This window comes from Ranitomeya variabilis, chromosome 1 (assembly GCF_051348905.1).
Source record: "Ranitomeya variabilis isolate aRanVar5 chromosome 1, aRanVar5.hap1, whole genome shotgun sequence".
NCBI lineage: Eukaryota > Metazoa > Chordata > Amphibia > Anura > Dendrobatidae > Ranitomeya > Ranitomeya variabilis.
The window spans coordinates 138,835,697-138,858,084 of NC_135232.1; the positions used below are offsets into that span (position 1 = coordinate 138,835,697).

The 22,388-nt window shown below is 41.3% G+C and overlaps 1 protein-coding gene and 1 long non-coding RNA gene across 5 annotated transcripts in view; one reads left to right on the plus strand and one right to left on the minus strand.

Annotated features, from left to right (window-relative positions):
* LOC143807550 (uncharacterized) overlaps window positions 1–22,388 on the plus strand; it is a 128,036-nt gene that overhangs the window by 59,019 nt on the left and 46,629 nt on the right. Inside the window, exon 2 of the long non-coding RNA XR_013221762.1 lies at window positions 17,894–17,926. This is a non-coding gene — a long non-coding RNA (uncharacterized LOC143807550). The remainder of the gene's footprint in view (window positions 1–17,893; window positions 17,927–22,388) is intronic.
* KIAA0825 (KIAA0825 ortholog) overlaps window positions 1–22,388 on the minus strand; it is a 565,784-nt gene that overhangs the window by 24,506 nt on the left and 518,890 nt on the right. The window lies entirely within an intron of this gene.

The following is a 22,388-nucleotide window of genomic DNA, read 5'->3' on the forward strand; positions in this document are numbered from 1 at the left end:
ACTTGAAGCAGATCCTGATAGAATCAGCACCAAACTAGGCTTTGTCCAATGACAATGGCTAAAAAAAAAAAAACACTTTGGGAAAGGAAAATCTCTTCTAAAAACTATCCAAAAAATGAGGAGAGTTTCCTGAAGCGGTTTCCACTTGAAAAACTTGTAGATTTTAAATGCCACAAACAACTCCAAGTGAACATAGACTTAGATAGAGCTCACGTTCATTTTTGAGGTTTTCTTGTTCACAGTAAAAAATGTCCAATTTTCATCACAGATTTGTCCATGTCAGTGAAACACTCATCAGGACATCTATGTGCAGTCGGAATTTTTCATAGACTCAGATAAAAAAGGATATGTCTCTTTTTTTTTTTGCAAACACTCTGTCCATTAAAACCATGTGAACAATGGGTACACTTTCTATCCGTGAAGGACACATATAGAACATGGATGTCTGAATGAGGCATTAGCCTGGGTGCCGTGGCTTTGCTCCCCTGTTATACCACAATGCAGTATTAGGGGACAATGCTATTATCCTTGATGGTATTTTTGTCCTATTTTGCAGAGCTATATGAACAAGACAAGGATCCAGTAGGCATTTTGGAAGTCTCTATGCCTTCCACACAGCCTTGCATTAATTCACCATCTGCTGGCTTCCACTCATTTATTTGCGTTAATTGCTGGTCATTCATCTCTATGGTTTGATGAATCACTGAGAAAAGCTAGCAATATCAAAAGGATTATGTATGAGGTTTAATTTCTGTCTGAAACCATCATAGTCAGCAAGTTAATACCGCAAGCCCCCCATCCCACCCTTTAACCACCACCTACATTAACTCGTTGACTGCTGGATGGAAACGGATTATTAAGTGTTCTTCCTGCAATAGCTGCCATCTCACATATACACAGCATTATTCACAAGATATATCCTCCATTTAGCACATAATTCACCACCTTTGCCACAGTGATCCATGTACTAAAATTAAATATGAAATAAAGAAAGATTGGAGAAAATATCCCTAATGACCATCATTGATTACACCAAGACAGGTGTCTCAAGCCTGGGAATTAGTGTCAAGCGGCTCATTTTTCATCTTTAGTTGGCTTAATTTGAAAGTGTTCAATGAAAAATCTGTGTAGTATGTATTATGCAAGTATATATTATGCAGGCTATTACTATGCTGGGCAGTAAAACCTAGCCTGACAGTGAAAGTGCACCCTTATATCAGCAGATGTAGCCTAATCAATATATATTTTTTTATCTACAACGACCTCGACTCAGTGTTTTGTGCAGAATCCGCTATATCAGATCAGAATATATAACTGGAAACTGAATTTTGATAGTAAAATGATTAAAATTAATCTTAAAATAGACAGACACCCCAAAAAAATCCATGATATGCAAATGATCGTCTGTTACGGCATGGATACATTTGTGAAGATCACATAAGCAACAACTGTGATCTTATACCACGGATAATTTTCAGAATGAAGTTTCCAGTCCATTGGTCACTGGTTTGATTGGTATTCTGCTTAGAATGGGGAATCTGAATTTCAGAAATCTCTGGACAGCACTAAATGTGTTTGGGAGTTTGGTTTACCGAGCCATATAATTCTGGAAAGCAGTGGTGATCTCCAGTCTACGAAATACCTAAATCATTTCAATTATGTTCTACCTTCGACATTTTTTATCCTTCTTGCTGCTTCATCTTCGAGTGTGAGAATACCATATTAGATCCTTTTGGATTAAATTGGGGTACATATCTATGGTGGGGACAAGATAGAGTACGCAAGATTTGTGGACCATGAAGGGCCAAACTAAAGATGATTTATTGTATTACATTGTCTTGCTATTAATCTATATTACTCATGAAGCTAAAGGGGTAGATCCATACTAAGTTATGCCATATCACTGGGATATTGTCGTAACTTTAAATCAATAGGGGTTCTAAACTCTTAGACCCATACCAACCCCTAAAATTAAGAGTATATTCATAATGCATTTGTTTCCAACATTCTTTGAGTAGGTCCGCTCAAAAAAATGGTAGAAAAAATGCAAACAAAAAGAGCAAAAGAACGATCCTATTAGTCTGTATGGGAAATGACTTGCTGTTCATATGTTCAGGCTTTGGAATGTCTATTAAGTGATTCAGGATTTCAAAGACGTCATGTGGTTAAAAGAAGTAACGTACATTATTTTAGTGTTTCCTGCTAGGAAAAGGCTTTATTCTTTATAATAAAAGTCAATGAGAAGGTTAGATGCCCAGAAGATACCCAGGTATTTTTCTTAGCGTTTTGTCAGCAGCTTTGCTTCAAAAAACACTAGCGTTTCCTTTATTGTTTAATGGATTTACAAAAACAGCCATAAAACGCAAGCAAACAATACATCCAAAAAAACAATGAAAAAGATGAGAAAAATAGTCAGAAGAAAAAAATGTTGAAAAAGAGCTTAGGAGATGAGAAAAACACTAAAACAAGATGTTTCAGGTTTACGAAACTCTTGAGAAAAGAAGCGGTGGCTGAAGCACCGTCTGGTGACAAACATGGATGTTTTTGACTACTGGAAAAAGACGCAGTGTGAACATACCTTAATAAAGAAAAGCAACTTTGACTACTTTGCTGCAGTAGTTCTCTTGCTTTGTTTAAGTTCACAGAGGCAAAAAATAGAGCTGTAGAAAAGTTTTGGATGAGATTCTGAGATGACAACCATACATGAAAGAGAGGAAGAAAACACCAGGCCCCATATATATACTTTATATAGAACTAACGGCCCTCATACACATTACATCGCCATTTGGCTGATAAGAGCTATCTCTTCTGACTCCCCTACAAACAGAAAAGTCTCCTTGGCCGAGAGATTCTTTGTTTCATTCAGACATCAGTGATTTCATGTATTCCAAAAACTGGTATTAATGTCATCAGTGTTTTGGATCCATGTGCTATCAGTGTCTGATCAGTGCGTTATCAGTGTTCTTCAAGTATGCAAAAAAAATGGTAGCGATGAATTCAGGGTTTTGGATCTGTGTGTCATCAGTGTTTGGTTAATTTTACCATCAGTGTTCGGTCAGTGTTTCATCAGTGATTTTCACGTATGGATAAATTTATAAATAAATTACAAAACGTCGCTCTTTTTGCAATGTTAAACATGTATAGTCCACATATGACACACAGATGCAATGTAATGGTACTTTTCATCTGTGCTAATAGGAAAAAAAAAGTACCGTATATGTCTCCATGTTTTTGATGTGTCATGAATAGCACCATAGACTATAATGGGCACAAGTTCTATCTGTGAAAAACAGGGATAGAACACGAACATGAAATATGGATGTCTAAATGAGGCCTATGATTGAGCCTCTGCCAGTGACTTATCTCCAGCAAAAACAAAAAAGATCAACTGTTGGGATTCAACAAGTCAGATCCTTCCTGATGCCTTCATACACATTAGGCCGGAGTCACACTAGACACTAATACGGACAAGTGTTAAGCGAGAAAAAATCGCATAGCACTAGGACCAATGTTAATCTATGGGGCAGCTCCTATCATCCGTTTTTTTTCTCTACCGTATTACACTTGTGAGTGAAATGGCAGCATGCTGCGATTGTCCGCGTATCTCAGCTGAGAAATGCCAATGCAAGTCTATGGGTGTGAGAAAAAAATTGCACAGCACACGGACCATCAGTGTCACTTGCGAGAAATTCTCAGGCATTGGGCAGGTGACAGGAATGGCTCAGCCATTATTTGCTCATTTTGCAAGTGTGTTAGAAAATCTCACCATACAGATGAGAAAAAAAAGCATCCTGGCATTGCACACGGATGAGATATGGATCACCATGGGGAGAACATTTGTGCGATTCTCAGCAGACAAAATCGGGCAGATATTTTATACATTGTGTGTGACCTCGGCCTTAGACTGTTGGCCAAATGCACCGATATCTGTGGGTTCAGAAGATTTTAGACTAATATATATGGACAGTCTTAACCCCTTTCTGACATCTGACGTACTATCCCGTCGAGGTGGGGTAGGCCTGTATGACCACCGATGGGATAGTACGTCATATGCGATCGGCCGCGCTCACGGGGGGAGCGCGGCCGATCGCGGCCGGGTGTCAGCTGACTATCGCAGCTGACATCCGGCACTATGTGCTAGGAGCGGTCAAGGACCGCCCCCTGCACATTAACCCCCAGCACACTGCGATCAAACATGATCGCAGTGTTCCGGGGGTATAGGGAAGCATCGCGCAGGGAGGGGGCTCCCTGCGTGCTTCCCTGAGACCCCCTGAGCAACGCGATGTGAGTTGCTCCGAGGGTCTCTTACCTCCTCCTCCCTGCAGCAGGCCCGGATCCAAGATGGCCACGGCATCCGGGTCCTGCAGGGAGGTGGCTTCACTGCGCCTGCTCAGAGCAGGCGCCGGGAAGCAGGGAGGAGCTGTGCACGTCAGATCGCCGATCTGACAGTGCACAGCAAAGTGTCAGATCAGCGATCTTACACTATAACATGATGCCCCCCCCCCCCGGGGCAATGTTATAGTGTAAAAAAAAAAATATTCACATGTGTAAAAAAAAAAAAAAATTCAAAACAAAAAAAATATTGTTCCTGTAAATACATTTCTTTATCTAAATAAAAAAAAAACAATAAAAGTGAACATATTTAGTATCGCCGCGTCCATAACGACCCGACCTATAAAACTGTCCCACTAGTTAACCCCTTCAGTGAACACCGCAAAAAAAAAAAAAGAGGCAAAAAACAACGCTTTATTATCATACCGCCAAACAAAAAGTGGAATAACACGTGATCAATAAGACGGATATAAATAACCATGGTACCGCTGAAAACGTCATCTTGTCCCACAAAAAACGAGCCGCCAAACAGCATCAAAGAAAAAAAAAAAAAGTTATAGTCCTCAGAATAAAGCAATGCAAAAATAATTATTTTTTCTATAAAATAGTTTTTATCGTATAAAAGCGTCAAAACATTCAAAAATGATATAAATGAGGTATCGCTGTAATCGTACTGACCCAAAGAATAAAACTGCTTTATCCATTTTACCAAACGCGGAACGGTATAAACGCCTCCCCCAAAAGAAATTCATGAATAGCTGGTTTTTGGTCATTCTGCCTCACAAAAACCAGAATAAAAAGCGATCAAAAAATGTCACGTGCCCGAAAATGTTACCAAATACCAAAATATTTTTTGCAATAAAAAGCGTCTTTCAGTGTGTGATGGCTGCCAATCATTAAAATCCGCTAAAAAACCCGCTATAATAGTAAATCAAACCCCCCTTCATCACCCCCTTAGTTAGCGAAAATAAAAAAATAGATTTATTTCTATTTTCCCATTAGGGTTAGGGCTAGGGTTAGGGCTAGGGTTAGGGCTAAGGTTAGGGCAAGGGCTAGGGTTAGGGCTAGGGCAAGGGTTAGGGTTGGGGCTAGGGTTAAGGCTACAGTTAGGGTTAGGGCTAAAGTTAGGGTTAGGGTTGGGGCTAAAGTTAGGGTTCGGATTACATTTACGGTTGGGAATAGGGTTGGGATTAGGGTTAGGGGTGTGTCAGGGTTAGGGGTGTGGTTAGGGTTACCGTTGGGATTAGGGATGTGTTTGGATTAGGGTTTCAGTTATAATTGGGGGGTTTCACTGTTTAGGCATATCAGGGGCTCTCCAAACGCGACATGGCGTCCGATCTCAATTCCAGCCAATTCTGCGTTGAAAAAGTAAAACAGTGTTCCTTCCATTCCGAGCTCTTCCGTGCGCCCAAACGGGTTTACCCTAACATATGGAGTATCATCATACTCAGGACACATTGGACAACAACTTTTGGGGTCCAATTTCTCCTGTTACCCTTGGGAAAATACAAAACTGGGGGCTAAAAAATAATTTTTGTGGAAAAAAAAGATTTTTTATTTTCACAGCTCTGCGTTATAAACTGTAGTGAAACACTTGGGGGTTCAAAGTTCTCACAACACATCTAGATAAGTTCCTTGGGGGGTCTAGTTTCCAATATGGGGTCACTTGTGGGGGGTTTCTACTGTTTAGGTACATTAGGGGCTCTGCAAACGCAATGTGACGCCTGGAGACCAATCCATCTAAGTCTGCATTCCAAATGACGCTCCTTCCTTTCCGAGCTCTGCCATGCGCTCAATCGGTGGTTCCCCCCCACATATGGGGTATCAGCGTACTCAGGACAAATTGGACAACAACTTTTGGGGTCTAATTTCAACTGTTACCCTTGAAAAAATACAAAACTGGGGGCTAAAAAATAATTTTTCTGGAAAAAAATAATTTTTATTTTCACGGCTCTGCGTTATAAACTGTAGTGAAATACTTGGGGGTTCAAAGCTCTCACAACACATCTAGATAAGTTCCTTAGGGGGCCTACTTTCCAAAATGGTGTCACTTGTGGGGGGTTTCAATGTTTAGGCACATCAGGGGCTCTCCAAACGCAACATGGCGTCCCAGCTCAATTCCAGTCAATTTTGCATTGAAAAGTCAAATGGCGCTCCTTCGCTTCCGAGCTCTGCCATGCGCCCAAACAGTGGTTTACCCCCACATATGGGGTATCAGCGTACTCAGGACAAATTGTACAACAAGTTTTGGGGTCCATTTTCTCCTGTTACCCTTGGTAAAATAAAACAAATTGGAGCTGAAGTAAATTTTTTGTGAAAAAAAGTTAAATGTTCATTTTTATTTAAACATTCCAAAAATTCCTGTGAAACACCTGAAGGGTTAATAAACTTCTTGAATGTGGTTTTGAGAACCTTGAGGGGTGCACTTTTTAGAATGGTGTCACACTTGGTTATTTTCTATCATATAGACCCCTCAAAATGACTTCAAATGAGATGTGGTCCCTAAAAAAAAATGGTGTTGTAAAAATGAGAAATTGCTGGTCAACTTTTAACCCTTATAACTGCCTAACAAAAAAAATTTTGTTTCCAAAATTGTGCTGATGTAAAGTAGACATGTGGGAAATGTTACTTTTTAAGTATTTTGTGTGACATATCTCTGTGATTTAATTGCATAAAAATTCAAAGTTGGAAAATTGCAAATAAACGCAGGTAATATCAAATAAATTTTACCACTATCATAAAGTACAATATGTCACGAGAAAACAGTGTCAGAATCACCGGGATCCGTTGAAGCGTTCCAGAGTTATAACCTCATAAAGGGACAGTGGTCAGAATTGTGAAAATTGGCCCGGTCATTAACGTGCAAACCACCCTTGGGGGTAAAGGGGTTAAAAACCAGAGCTGTCGCCTCTTCATCCTGAATATTGCAGGGGTCCTGGCTGTGAGAAGCATGTTCCTCAGCTCAGGACCAAAGGTCATTTAGTAAGTGACACAGTTATGATCTGTACAGTAGAAATCAATAAACATTCTTGCTACTCAAATGTTATCTAACAGCAATCTAAAAAAAAAATTTTAAGCAAATTAAATACTGACTATAAGGGCACAGATGCATGACCGACCGGCAATACTTTTTGCTCTTCGCAATTATAGGTTTACTGGGGTCAAGTCCAACAATTTGGAACACATCAGTGGTGTCATTTGACATACTACATTTGGGCTTCAGAAAACATCTTATTTTGAGCATTTGCTGCAATATGTTTCCATGAAGGAAGCTTCTGAATGGAATCCAGCTGACGATGATTGTGGCTCCTGAAGGTATGTAACTGGCCACCGCTGCAGAATCTGTGATGAGGGACTCACGGAATAACACCTGATTAAGCATGTATGGCAACGTCAGCAACGTCCTGCCTTTCTCTGGTAACAGTCCTGTACTAAGCCCCTTATTTTCCATCAGGAACTTTGTATGATTTTTTTTTAGCTAAGGCACTTGTATTAGAAGACTAGATAAGTCGCTCATCATTTTATGTATAAAATCCTTTTATTTCACAGTTTCCATACATGGACCAGCAGACACTTCAGAGATGTATTAGGGAATGTTAGAAATGATTTCTGTGAGTCTATCAAGTACACAGTAGCCTGGGGAACTCCGCAGGGAACAGTATCAATCACAACACAGGCTCTGTAAGTGATTTATATGTTCACATACAACAAATCAATTAGTATTAAATAATCATATGCCGAGAACGGAGTTATTATGTTGCAGATCAGGCCTGAAGATCCTGAGAACGGAAAGGATAAAATAGATTACATTTTTAGGAAAACTAGTTTATACATTATTTATATTGCACTGTATCCATGTGGATGATTTTCCCTTATTAGTGCTACAAAGACTGAAGTACAGTCTGAATGATGAAACTTGGCATAATTTAAAGGGGTTGCCAGAGATATTTACCTTGATGGCCTATCCCGAGGTTAGGTCATCAATATCTGATCGGAGGGGGTGCAACAACTGTTCTCGGTGCCAGCGGAAGCCGGATGTACTCAGTTGCAGAGCAGAACTTCATAGCTCCACCAATGGCATAGTGGCCGGGATCATGTACTATACAGCCGACTCCTACTGAATCAGATAAGGGGTGGATGTGCAGTTCCTGGCCGTGACTACATACAGTTAATATTGGTTCCCAAATATCCACAGAAGAGGTGTTTTCCTAACCGAAGTCAAGTTCATACAGAAACAGTTTATATATTGTTCCACTGAAACTGCCCTAACTAAGGTCACCAATGACCTATTAACCACCAAGAGCAAGCGGCACTACTCTATCCTCCTCCTCCTGGACCTGTCCTCTGCCTTTGACACAGTGGACCATTCCCTGTTGCTGCAGACCCTCTCATCCCTTGGCATCACAGACTTGGTCCTATCCTGGATCTCGTCATACCTAACTGACCGGACATTCAGCGTCTCCCACTCACACACCACCTCCTCACCTCGCCCCCTATCTGTCGGAGTCCCGCAAGGTTCAGTTCTAGGGCCCCTGCTCTTCTCCATTTATACCTTTGGCCTGGGACAGCTCATAGAATCTCACGGCTTTCAGTATCATCTCTATGCTGACGACACACAGATCTACATCTCTGGACCAGATATCACCACCCTTCTAACCAGAATCCCTCAATGTCTATCCGCTATTTCATCCTTCTTCTCCGCTAGATTTCTAAAACTTAACATGGACAAAACAGAATTCATTGTCTTTCCCCCATCTCACACGACCTCCCCAACGAACCTATCCATTACAGTAAACGGCTGCCCACTCTCCCCAGTCCGACAAGCCCGCTGTCTTGGGGTAATCCTTGACACCGATCTCTCCTTCAAACCACACATCCAAACCCTTTCCACTTCCTGCCGCCTCCAACTCAAAAATATTTTACGGATCCGTACATTCCTAAACCAAGAATCTGCAAAAACTCTAGTCCATGCCCTCATCATCTCCCGCCTCGACTACTGTAACCTCCTGCTCTGTGGCCTCCCCTCTAACACTCTCGCACCCCTCCAATCTATTCTAAACTCTGCTGCGCAACTAATCCACCTGTCCCCCCGCTATTCCCCGGCCTCTCCCCTCTGTCAATCACTTCACTGGCTCCCCATTACCCAGAGACTCCAGTACAAAAGCCTAACCATGACATACAAAGCCATCCACAACCTGTCTCCTCCATACATCTGTGACCTCGTCTCCCGGTACTTTCCTGCACGCAACCTCCGATCCTCACAAGATCTCCTTCTCTACTCCCCTCTTATCTCCTCTTCCCACAATCGCATACAAGATTTCTCTCGTGCATCCCCCCTACTCTGGAACTCTCTACCACAACATATCAGACTCTCGCCTACCATCGAAACCTTCAAAAAGAACCTGAAGACCCACCTCTTCCGACAAGCCTACAACCTGCAGTAACCACCGATCGACCACACCACTGCACGACCAGCTCTATCCTTACCTACTGTATCCTCACCCATCCCTTGTAGATTGTGAGCCCTCGCGGACAGGGTCCTCTCTCCTCCTGTTCCAGTTGTGACTTGTATTGTTCAAGATTATTGTACTTGTTTTTATTATGTACACCCCTCCTCACATGTAAAGCACCATGGAAAAAATGGTGCTATAATAATAAATAATAATAATATATTTGTTCATAAATGCTATTTTTTGCCCATCCGATGAGGTCACTAAATGGTTTTAGTTTCTCATCAATGGCACTATTGTGTGTTTCCAGACTGTAACAGCGTGATGTAATGCAAAACTGCCAGCTAATACCTCCCTGTCCTCTTGCTGTTATAACATTTTAGAAATTATCATCATCCTTTGGCAAGTGCCTTCATAACTTGTTCCTAAAAAGATGGTGCAGTGTTTGTTATGGAGGGATTGTCCAACCCAATTGCTGAAGCTAGGTGAGCTAGGAACAGGGTGGGTTAAAGGTGCATCTGCACAGCACCAGTCAACTGGTGAAGCGATTATTACTCTTTATGCTATTTATTTTACTCACTTATGGCACCATTAATTCCACAGCACTTTGTAGACATCAGCATCACTGTCCCCATTGGGGATCACAATGTAGACTCCCTATCAGTATGTCTCTGGAGTGTGGGAAGAAACCAGAAAACTGAAGGAAATCCATGCAAACACGGGGAGAACAAACAAACTCCTTTCAGATGTTGTCCTTGGTGGGATTTGAACCCAGGACCCCAGCGTGGCAAACTAACAGTGCCACGCCATACATTGTAAGCAGTATGTAAAACTTTCCAAGGGTTGGGCAACACTTTTAATATTGTGATGAAGTAGAGACTCTATATTGCAGTATATTCTGTTTGGGTCACCACTTGTGTTACAGGGATAGCTAATCTACTTCTACTTTTCACCCTATGGCCACTAGTTTACATGAAAAGCTACATAAAAGATGACATGAATTGAAAAACAAGATCATTGAAAACAATGTCCTTTACAGAGTTTGGCCAAGTTACAATTCATCTAGTATTCTAGTATTCAGATGCCATTCACTACTGGGCCATAAACTACAAAAATAATACAGTATTGACCATTTGCAAGTATTGTTCACCAGAATTTCTGCACATTTTCTAAAGCAATAGCTATAAAGCTAACAAGTCTAAATATTACAATCATAGGCCCCAGATCATCAAACAGATTGTGTAAGAATTATAGTGTAAAACTCGTTGAAATACATAACGATTCACGTTCTCAGGTAGACATTAGGTAGCGTTTACATAGGCAATGTGGTTTGGTCCAAACGCGCAATTTTATTGCTTTCATAAAACGCAAAAAGAGATTGAAAACCAAAGTAGCCTCTTCTAGGCACAAAGGTATAACATCAAATAAACAGTTAATTCCGCAGACACATATGTCAGTGCACGCTCACCCAAACCAGTATACAGTACTTTCCACCAAAGTAAACTTTACGCACTAAAGACGTTTGGTCCTACCAGTCTCGATATCACCTTCAGCCTGAGCTCCAGCAGCTTCCAGTGCCAAACAGATGTTCAACTCCATGCACAGTTCATACTGAACAGGCTGCAGCTTCCACACGTTATTCTACAGCTAAACACACAGACCGCTCAGTTTTCCTACCTGACTCATGCACTCTCTATTCAGAGACAGATTCTGGCTTGTATCTCTTGCAGCTACAACTCACATTTTGGCTGGTCACTCACCAGCTTCACCACACTTCACTCTGCTCAACATCCAGCAGACTGACACAGGGTGAACTCATTTCCTGGTTCTTGGTCAAAGCTAGTTACGTGCATCTAATTAAGACCTGCAGTGCTATGATTTAACCCAGTCCTACCTGGCTTTGCTACAAATGTCACAAGATTTTTTCAACAATTTGTAATTACGACATGTTATTTTTACGCCAACTTCAGCAACTTTTTCAAAATGGAGATGTTAAATACAGAGCTTAGTGGGAAAGAATGTGGCCCAGCATCTCACAAATTCATGGTGTAAATTATTATATAAATGTTCCTCAGTTCTTGAGTTGCGTAAAATAGATTTCTTAAGCTTGCAAATGACAAGAAAAAAATGCAGCAAATCATGTGAACAGGATCATGAAAATAGGGGTCCTACGTACCCAAAATTAACGAGTTGATGTCGTGCATGCAAACAACTCCATGCAATGTTCATGGAAATTATGGAGATAACTGAGTACAGGACTTGGTCTATTGAAGACCCCTAATCCATAAATGACGATGAACCAAAATGTCATATTCCATTACTCTTTTATGTGCTTCTTAAAAAAAAAAAAAGCATCTTACAAAATTCCAATTTTATCCAGTCTATCGCTCTTATACCTAACTATAAACTACGGGTAATGTAAGCTAGGCGCTTTGCTTATGCCTTAACAGATCAATACATCCTCCAGAGTGATGACAACGTCCAGTCATAACGGAGATTAAGTGACTTGTGTTTATAATGTGTGTTACACATATCCATAGGTCTAAACATAATGGACTACACGGGACTTGTTTAACTACAGAAACAATAAAGTATCAGTCAATAGTAATGGAAGATCAGCCTCCCTTTTATTGATAAATCAATCGCCTCTCACTCGAGCCAACTGTAAATGTTAGTGAGTTGTCATTTGTTATTACAAGTGGTGTCTTCATGTTATAACACCGTTCTGTTCACCGTGGTCAGACAGCTCCAGGAAGCTCTTTATTAGTAATAGATTGATATCATTTTGGAATATCCAAATCAATCTTTTGCAGTAAAGTAACTCTTGAATTGAAGGCACTTTTCTGTGGTATTGATTGGCATCATATTGAGTTATTTTGTGTGGTCTCATAATTAGTCTCAGGTTTACAATTAGTAAAAAGGAGGGCGGGAGGGAGTCCGAGACACAAGGAATAAATAGAAATAAAATATAGAGTAATAGCGTATTATTCCGTGTAGTAATAGACTTAGAATTTTTTTTCTTTACAATCATTGAGCAGCTGGTTCTGCTGTGTCCATAACCCAAGTCAATGAAGACAGCAATCGCCACCTCTCCATTCCTTATCTGCCTGGATGCCACCTTACTGGGTGAATCTGGAGACAAATGTGAGTGCCACCTCTGGGATATGTACCTATTTATGCCATGTCCTGAAAATATGCCATAAATATCGAAGGAATACCCCTTAAAGTTTAAACACATAATAATATGGAGACAAGTGTTTTCTGTCAAAATTACGGATAGCACTCGTCAGATTTTTACAGTTGTGTGCACGAGCCCTTATGCTGTAACTCTGCATATTATACATTTTATATTAGGATTTTGTTAACACCATTAATTGTTTTCATTTTTAAGCCCAAACCAGGAATGTTCACAAAAAGTTATTTTCATGATATGGATCCACTACTCTTGGCTGAAAAGGAAATAATACAGGGGTGTAAAGAAGTAGGTATGCAGTTTGAATCAGGGGTGCCCAACCTTTTCTGGTCCAAGGGTCACAATGTCATGCTGAATCACTCCCAAGTGCCAGAATAAATCGTTTAGAGTTATTATCATCACAGTCATCACAGTCTTTTCTTTCACATCAAAATAATGTGCTTGATAGTAGTCCAGAAAGTGGAACATGTACCGACTGGAAGAAAGGGAATCTTCTTACCCACAGTTAGCACCTAGACGAGGGGATGGCCATGAGTGATTGTGATTCTCCCCATTGTAAACCTAAATGTCATAAATTACAAGGTAGGGAGACGCAAGCATAGATGGCCACCTGTAACTCCTATACATCTTTTAGGTGCAGGGGGGGGGGGGGTAAAGGAAGCCAATTCTCCTAAAATGTATGAAGACCACAGAGATGACTGGGTGCCACCCGGTTTTCTGTGTTTTGTAACTTACATTCAAACAGTCACACAGAGGCAGGCATTTCTGTGACCAGGGGGTGGCACAGAATATTTTAGTGGGCCATATGTGGTGCCCGGGCCGCTGGTTGCGCACTCCTGGTTTAAATAATAGTTGAAGTATAATCATGTTATCAACTTTGCATGGTTTTCTTTATTACATCTAATCTTTGATAACTTCCCAAAAACAAGAGATTATCTGGATAAGGACTAGTGACCATTGTGGCCATGCAACGAGGTGCCGTCCTGCTATCCACTAATAATAATATAAACATAATAACAACATACACTGTATGCCTACATACACTCCTGTATATTAAATTAGTGACAAAAAAAGAATAAAGTAGCTTGCCTGACAATCTAGTTAGGAACCTTCACATGCATTGAATAAAACCTAAATAAAAGGGGAGTTCAGATACTACTCACCATCTCTGAGTCCAGAACCAGCTCCCTGCTGCTCCCCCAAACCTTGATTACTAGCTGCAGCAGTGATATCAGCATTAAAGTGCCCATCACCGCTGCAGCCAATCACTGAGCTCAGGTGTTCTGCCGAGGTGGCTGGCCTGAAAGACTGAGCTCAGTGATTGGCAGAAGCAGTGGTAGGGATGTAACCGCTGGATGTAACAAATAAGCAGTGATAGAGAACCAACACCAGCACCCCACTCAAGGAGATTGAGTAATAGCTGTGTTTGCTGTTTTCAAAGTTTTTAGACTGATAGTAAAAATTCCTTTAATTAAAAAAAAATTAAAAAAAACAGCAGAAAGCTAAAATAATGTAAAAAGATGTGTGTCTGGAGGTTCTCAGAACAATAGATATGTGGGGTATAGTGGTGATCAGAGAAGTTTTTATGACCTTAAGGGGTTGTCCATGATTAGACTAACATGGCTGCTTTCTCCCAGAATCTAAGACAAATGAAAAAGAGGGTGTAAAGTAGGCGCTAGTAACCCTAAAAGATGATAAATAACCTGAAAACAGCTATATTTTTCTAATCCTGGACAACTACTACTTGCATTAAATTCGCAGTCAGAAAGTAAAAACAAGCCAGACTGTGAGTTAAGTCTGGTGGCAGAAGTCCAGATATAAGAAATGATGCTGCAATACTGAATACGACGCTGTACTGAGAGACAACTTGTACCAGTTTATTGATATGGAAAGTGAAATTTACAGAAAAGTGGTTCGCTTTCATTTCGCATCTAGCAAGTTATTCCATTAAATAGCGTCTGATTATATGTTTTCTATTCCATTGAATCGTATAACTCTACTTATCAAATACATAAATTGGCCAGTGGTAAGATGAGGACTGACCTTGACTTGTACGGGGGCAGCTTTTTCATGCCTCTTATACATCCACATCTATAAATGCATACATTGTGGCGTGCTCTTTTCAGGGAAGAAGAGGAGAATGTGTTTCTGAATGCCTGAGTTGGCGATAATAGGTTTTCCCCTTAACATACTGTCACATCCTCATCCATTTCTTTCATCTAGTTCAAGAGGCATGAACACTTAAGTGTACTGTAGTAGTTTTATTATACATGGGGAGTAATCTTTCTTTAAGGAACTGCATCTGTATATTTTATTAATGCTATTAAGAATCCCATGCCATACAAGAGCTAAAATAATGTTTATTTATAAATCTATGGAAGTTTACGTGAAGGCAAAGCAAAAACTACAAAACTAAGGGTTTTCATTCAAAAAGAAGAAAATAAAATAGAGTACAAGCAGACGGCTAGCTGTAGGAAATGGAGATTCCAGGAGAGCGTGCTGTGAATCCAACAGCTGGGACCCCATTAAACATATGTTAAATTATGAACTAACTTTTAAAAGTGGTTCTTAAAGTGATGCGTGCCTGAGTGCTCGAACATAATGGTTATTCCATACATATTACCAAGATAGAGAGCCACTTGTATGCCAACCACATAATCAGTCCTACTTTAGAAATGACTGATTCATATAAGATAGATAGAAAGGCAGATAGCTAAAGGGAGTGCGGCTGTAACAAGCACATCCAGGCACAGGTACCTAAGGGGTTCAACGTTTCACTAACCACAAAAGAAAACACAAAGTGAATGCCAAGAAAATTGAAAATAATTATGGTGAACATGCTTTATATTCTACATTAAAGCCAAGGAGCTTTATTGTATATGCAGTACATATGGACAAATGTATTGGGACACCCGGATAAGCTTTTATGACATCTCTTTCTAAATCCATGAACATTAATATGGATTTGGTCCCAACATTGCAGTTGTAGCAGCTTCCGATCTTCTGTATGAATGGGCAAAATTTCCATGGACAACTCCAAAATCTTGTAGAAAGCCTTTCCAAAAGACCATTTGGGAGCTCAGAAACTGATGCTGGACAAAAGGGCTGGGCTTACAATCTCAATTCTAGTTCATTCTAAAGATGTTCTACAGGATTAAAAGGAGAGCTCTGTGTAGTCAGTCAAATTCTACTTTGCTAAATTCACCCAACTATGCCTTTATGGATCTTGCTTTGTTCCCTGGGGCACAGTCATGATGGAAAAGAAAATGGCTTTCCCCAAACTGTTCCCACAAGTGGGAAGCTACAGTTGTCCAAAATGTTGTGGTATGCTGAAGTATTAAGGTTTCCCTTCGCTGAAACTAAGAGGCTAAGGCCGATCCCTGAAAAATAACCTGACAGCATTGTCCTGCCTCCACCAAACTTTACAGTTGGCACAATACAGTCAGGCGGGTAATGTTCTCTAGACATTTGTCAAACCCAGACTCATCCATCAGACAGGAGCGGGATTCACCAATCCACATAATTTTCTAATGCAATGCTCATGTCTAGTTGCATCTGCTTTACACCACTCCATCCGATGCCTAGCATTGTACATGGTAATGTAAGGCTGGCATGCAGCTGATCGGCCATGGAAATCCATGCCATGCAGCTCCTTGTACACAGTTTTTGTGCTAATATTAATGTCAGAGGTTAGGAGTCAAAAGAGCATGGGTGACCTTTATGCACTATAAGCCTCAGCATGCAGCGATCTCACTATGTAACTAGAGTTGATCTGGTTCCTAAACATTTCATGAAATATTTATTAGGGAATTCATTCAGACCCCAAATCATCAAGACTGGCAATTTATTTGCCGGTCGGCATGAGTAGGCATGTAAGAGACAGATGCTCCAGATTAATAGAGGGGCATACTGATTCTTAATGAATCAGAAATGTCTAAGCAGTGGCGAGTGTCTCCATGCTTTACTCCAGAAATCTTATTCCACTCAGGGACTGGAGTCCGATTTTGGGCTTGACTACACCACAGCTCTTCATGAATTGGAGAAGCTGTGGTGTCAGGCCCCTGCTGCCCCCTTTTCCATCCCAACCTCGCCCATTTTGATGGAGCTGGAAGACACTATTGTGAAAACAGAGAGAGTTGCAAAATTTTTGTGCAACTCCGAGTCACACAAAAATGTGGAGACTTTTCAAAGTAACTTAGCCAGAATTCTTAATTCTAATGTACTGACTTGTTACATTGTTGTTATCCTCCTCCTACAAGACCACGCTAGTATTCAGTGAGCTCTATAGAACGACTAATTTTTCCAGAAATGTTATTAAAGACAGACTGCATGGCGATCGGGATGAATTTTATACTCCTGTTGTAATGAGTCTGCATGATCAACATGAATTCAATGATTGAGTGTCCCAACACTTTTGCCCGTACAGCACGTACTTCTGGGCAGATGGATTGATCTGGATTTCGATGGCTGCAACTTTAACATGTATTGACAAAATGGAGTCTTTAGAATTACAGCCCTGGTTCTTCTCGTCTTGTGTCCATAAATCTAAATGGTAAATTGCATTACATAAAGAATGCTGAGAGGAATACAAGCTTTCAGCCCATCCTGTTGTGTGCAATAAATAAAGTTAAGAACAACATACATTATCAAATTAGCTGTTAGCACGAGCGGGTCCATTGTATTCAAATTATTTTAGAGATAAAATGGTTCTGTAGACTTACCTTCTAAATGGAGACATAACTATATTAATGACGCTAGTGCATGCATAAGAATAGAGGAGCTTTTATTATTAACTTCTGCCATTTGAAGTTCTGTATTGTTATTAGGAATATTACAAAGTGCAATCTACAGAGAAAATTGCAGGATTGGATCCACCCGTTTTCTCATCTGCTTCTTTTTTTTGTTTTATTTTCTTTAGAAGCAATTGGTCATCTGTGAGAACAAGTACAAGGTAAGAAACAGCGGAAGCCAAGTATGAGTGGGCCAGAAGCATGCAAAATTGTCTTCTGATATAATATAGCATGGTGATCACAGTGGTTAAAGGGTTATTTATGGTTATTTTAACAACTGTGTTTGGGACATGATTTTGTAACACTAATATAGAAGTATAAGGCCAGGTGTCAACGATCTGGACGTAGCAGTGCTTTGGATGCAGCGTATGTTCCCTGTGGCTAAAGCGCTGCCATCTATTGAACGCAGGTAAATCCGCATGTGTTCACTGAACCGTGCAGAATCACCACATTCAATGCATTTGATTGATGTAATTTCTGTTGCAAACACTAGCGTCTCTGCAAGAGAAACTTACATGCTGCGGTCTGGAGAGATGCGCCACATGTCCGTCTCCATAGGTGAACCGTGGATGTCTTATGATGCATAACGGACATGGGATTTCTTGAAATCCCATCCACTATGCTGTAACAGCTGGACATTGCACAAATATGCAGTGTCAAATCCGCAGCAGTTCCTGATAGTGGGACCGTACCCTTACAGATTCTTCGTTCTGTATTGGTTATTACAGTCTTCCCCACAGATTTCACAGCTCCTACTATTCTCAAAATGGCTGCTGATGAAGGAGCATATCAACAGATTTGTCATCAGCAATTAACACTTAACACGGGGAAGCTGCTTTTCAACTGGAGGAGGCAGATGCTTTAAAATGAAGTATGACCAGGAGAATTTTTTTTTTACTTAGTTTCTTATTCAGATAAATTTTTTGTTAGAAATACCTTAATTTCATATCTTTTGGTTAAAATATTTACATGGATCAAATAATTTACTGGAAAACTGAACCCATAAAGAGTTGTATATGTGACTTATAAATCAGTATGACATCAATACTATGTGTGGATCTGTCGCTATAATAATCACCCAGGAAATTAGATTATTATAATGAAAGTATATTTGAGAATCCTGAAACTAAAAGTACTGGGGTTCCTAGTGGCCAACACCAAATGTTTTCTTTTACTGGAGGTCCCTCATTGTTTAAGTATTTTATACTAGCTGTCCAATAGGGATCCCAATTTATGCAGAAATACCTGTATTGGTGCACTAATACTATTACACATTATATCTACAAAATGAGGTTTGAACAGTCGACAGTCTGGCTAGGCCAGTCCGACCCAGAATTGCAAATGTTGCTTTCTAAAAAAAATGATCAAAATATTCCAAGTGTCTATAGTCAATGGGAATAGGATACAGTAGTGACCAAAAGTTTTGCATTTTTTTAAAGTGAGATTATTTCTGTCTGGTGGTCGTGATGCCATTTTCCTGGTGATGTTAATGAACCAGAAGCAAATGGTCATCAGCTATAAGGATGAAAATTGTGTTTGACATTGTTTTATTCATTTATGTGTCAATTTTAAACATTTGCTGGGTCAAATGTTTTGCATATTTTGTCATGGGTAGTCAAATTTTGTCTAAAATTTTTATTTTTTGTTTGCTTCTGTGTTTTTCGATTAAAACATGGCAAAAGACAAAGCCACATTTATCATCAGATGTCAAGAAGCTTATTATTCTGAGAGTGAAGTCAGGCAAAAGCCAAAAAGAGGTACGGTATATACTCGAGTATAAGCCGAGAGTTTCAGCCCATTTTTTTAGGCTGAAATTGCCCCTCTCGGCTTATACTCGAGTCATTCCCAGGAGACGGCAGGGGAGGGGGAGCGGCAGCTGTCTAATAATACTCACCTGCTCCTGGCGCGGTCCCTGGACGTCCCTCATTCTCCGGGCGCTGACAGCTTCTTCCTGTATTGAGCGGTCACATGGTACCGCTCATTACATGTCATGTCGGACGCTGTTCAGACCAGGTCGTCCGACAGACAGCGGTAATTCCGCTTTTGTCCACTATGCGCTCATTGGCATCGGCTAGATTTTGTCTAGCTGGTCCAGGGTTAATTTACCTGGTGATCGGATTGGAAGCTGGGCCATGCCCACTGCCTTTAAATAGTTCTCCTGAACATTGGGCGTCGCCGATTATAGCTTCAGTCTTGAGCTTGGTTATCTCGGTCTTGTGTGGTGAGCTAGTGGTTGGAGTATCGTATCTGGTGGAGTATATTTCCCTTTGTCTTATTTACTCCTTCCTATATTTGTTTATTTTGCCCTGAGCATTTATAGTGTATTCCTGTTTGACTGCGGTGTGGTGTATATTTTCTGTTATCCTTGTCTGTGCTTATTGTGGGTATTGGTTTATTAACACTTCACTGGGTGGAGGGTGGTATTCTCAGCCTAGGGTTAATACAGGAGATAGGGAGAGGCTGGAGCCCTGGACATGCACACCTTCAGTGTAAACTTCAGGTAGAGGGTCAGTCAGGGTTCCCCTAGTCTGAGGGAAATCGCAGGGGCCCAGGTTATCACCTCATTCCTGCCTAGGTCTCCCGTGACATTATAATCGGCCTTAAAAAAGAAAAAAAAAAAAAAAGGGAAAAAAGGTTTCTTTTTCTTTTCTTTTTTTTTGTCATGGATTCCATGACTTCCAGAACCCGCCAGTTGGAGGCACTGTCTCTACAGGTCAATGAGCTGAAGGGGGCAGTTCAGCATCAGGGTCTAGTAGTATCTAAACTGCAAGCTGAATCTACAGGCAGTTGCTGAGCCCAAGTTTCCTTTGCCTGAAAGGTTTACTGGGGAGCGCAGTAAATTTGTTTCATTTCGTGAAGCTTGCAAACTTTATTTCCGTATGTGCCCGATCTCCTCGGGTAATGAGGCTCAGCATGTGGGCCTGGTGTTGTCATTACTGAACGGTGATCCTCAAGCATGGGCATTTTCTTTACCTTCTGATTCTGCTGCATATAACTCAGTGGAGAGTTTTTTTTCTGCTCTTGGTCTTATTTACGAAGATCCTGACAGAATGGGTTTAGCAGAAACTAAAATTCGCAATTTCTGCCAGGGGGGGCGTATGGCGGAGGAATACTGCTCTGAATTTCGCCGATGGGCGGTTGATACTCAATGGAATGATCCTGCGCTGCATAGTCAGTTTCTTCATAGGGTTTCAGGGAAGGTTAAAAAAGCCCTTCTAAGGTACGAGACTCCTGCCTCTCTAGAATCTGCTATGAGTCTTGTTATCCGCATTGATCGCCGTCTGCGTCAGGGGGTGCAAGAGACGCTGCTTATGGGAGAGAGCGTGGGTTCACGTGAGGTTGCTGCAGGTGAGCCCACGGAGCCCATGCAGATTGCAGGGGTGTCTCTTATGAAGCATCATGCTCCTTTGCTCAGGAAGCAGAGAGCCTGTTTTTGCTGTGGTAAAACTGGTCATTATGTCAATACTTGTTCTCTGCTATCTATGAAAAGTGCAACGGTGGAAAAACATTTAAGCTCAGAGGGGGTGGAGGTGGCCAGTCTGAACTTATGTCAACCCTCCGTTGTGGTCTCTAAATGCAGGCTCCCAGCCAAAGTTATGGTCGCTGGCAGAGAGCTGCCAATCACTGTGTTTGTGGATAGTGGTTCTGCCTCTAATCTTATTGATGAGGAATTTGCGCGCACAGCCGGTTTCAGGTTGGAAAAGCTGCCTCAGCCTATCCGGGTGGTCACCATCAATGCCGCTCCTCTCTCACAGGGGGAGATTACTGAGTTTGTGGCTGAGGTTAAACTCCACATTGGGGTCCTACATTCGGAGCAAGTTACATGTAGGGTGCTCAGTAATCTGCCTGCACAAGTGGTTCTGGGTTTTCCATGGTTGGCTATGCACAACCCGGTGATTGACTGGAAAACCCAGGATATCATCCAGTGGAGCGGATACTGCCAGTAGAATTGCCTGGCCACGTGTGTTTCCGCTGGGACTTCTAGTATTCCTGAGTCTCTGCTGGATTTCGCTGATATGTTTTCTGAGAGGAGTTGTTCAGAAGTGCCCCGACTTGGGTCTAAGGACTCTAAGGCGGATGCTTTGTCCAGGTGTTTTCCGGGGGAAGAACCTCAGGAAGAACCGGTTCCTGTCCTCCCTAAAGGTGTAATGGTCTCGGCGTTCACGACAGTTGTTGAGGCTGAGGTTGCCGAGGTTCAGGAGGAAGTACCACCAAAACTGTCCTCTGTCGGGAGGAAAGTAAAACAGCGTCTTTTGAGCGTGGGTGCTAAGTACAGATGTGTGGCTGACAGTAGACGTGTGCCAGGTCCGGACCTGAGGGTGGGTGACTGGGTGTGGTTGTCCACAAAAAACTTAAGACTTAAAATTCCATCTCTTAAATGGGGTCCTAGGTTTACTGGTCCATTTAGGGTCGCCGCTATCGTTAATCCGGTTGTCTACCGGTTGGAGCTCCCTACGGTTTATAAGTTTCACAACGTGTTCCACAGATCGCTATTGAAAAAGGTGGTGGGTTCTGTGGACGCTGCGGCGATGCCTCCTCCAGTCTTGGTGAATGGCAGTTTGGTGTTTGAAGTCTCCAGGGTGGTTGACTCTCGTGTGGTGCGCCGCATGTTACAGTACCTGG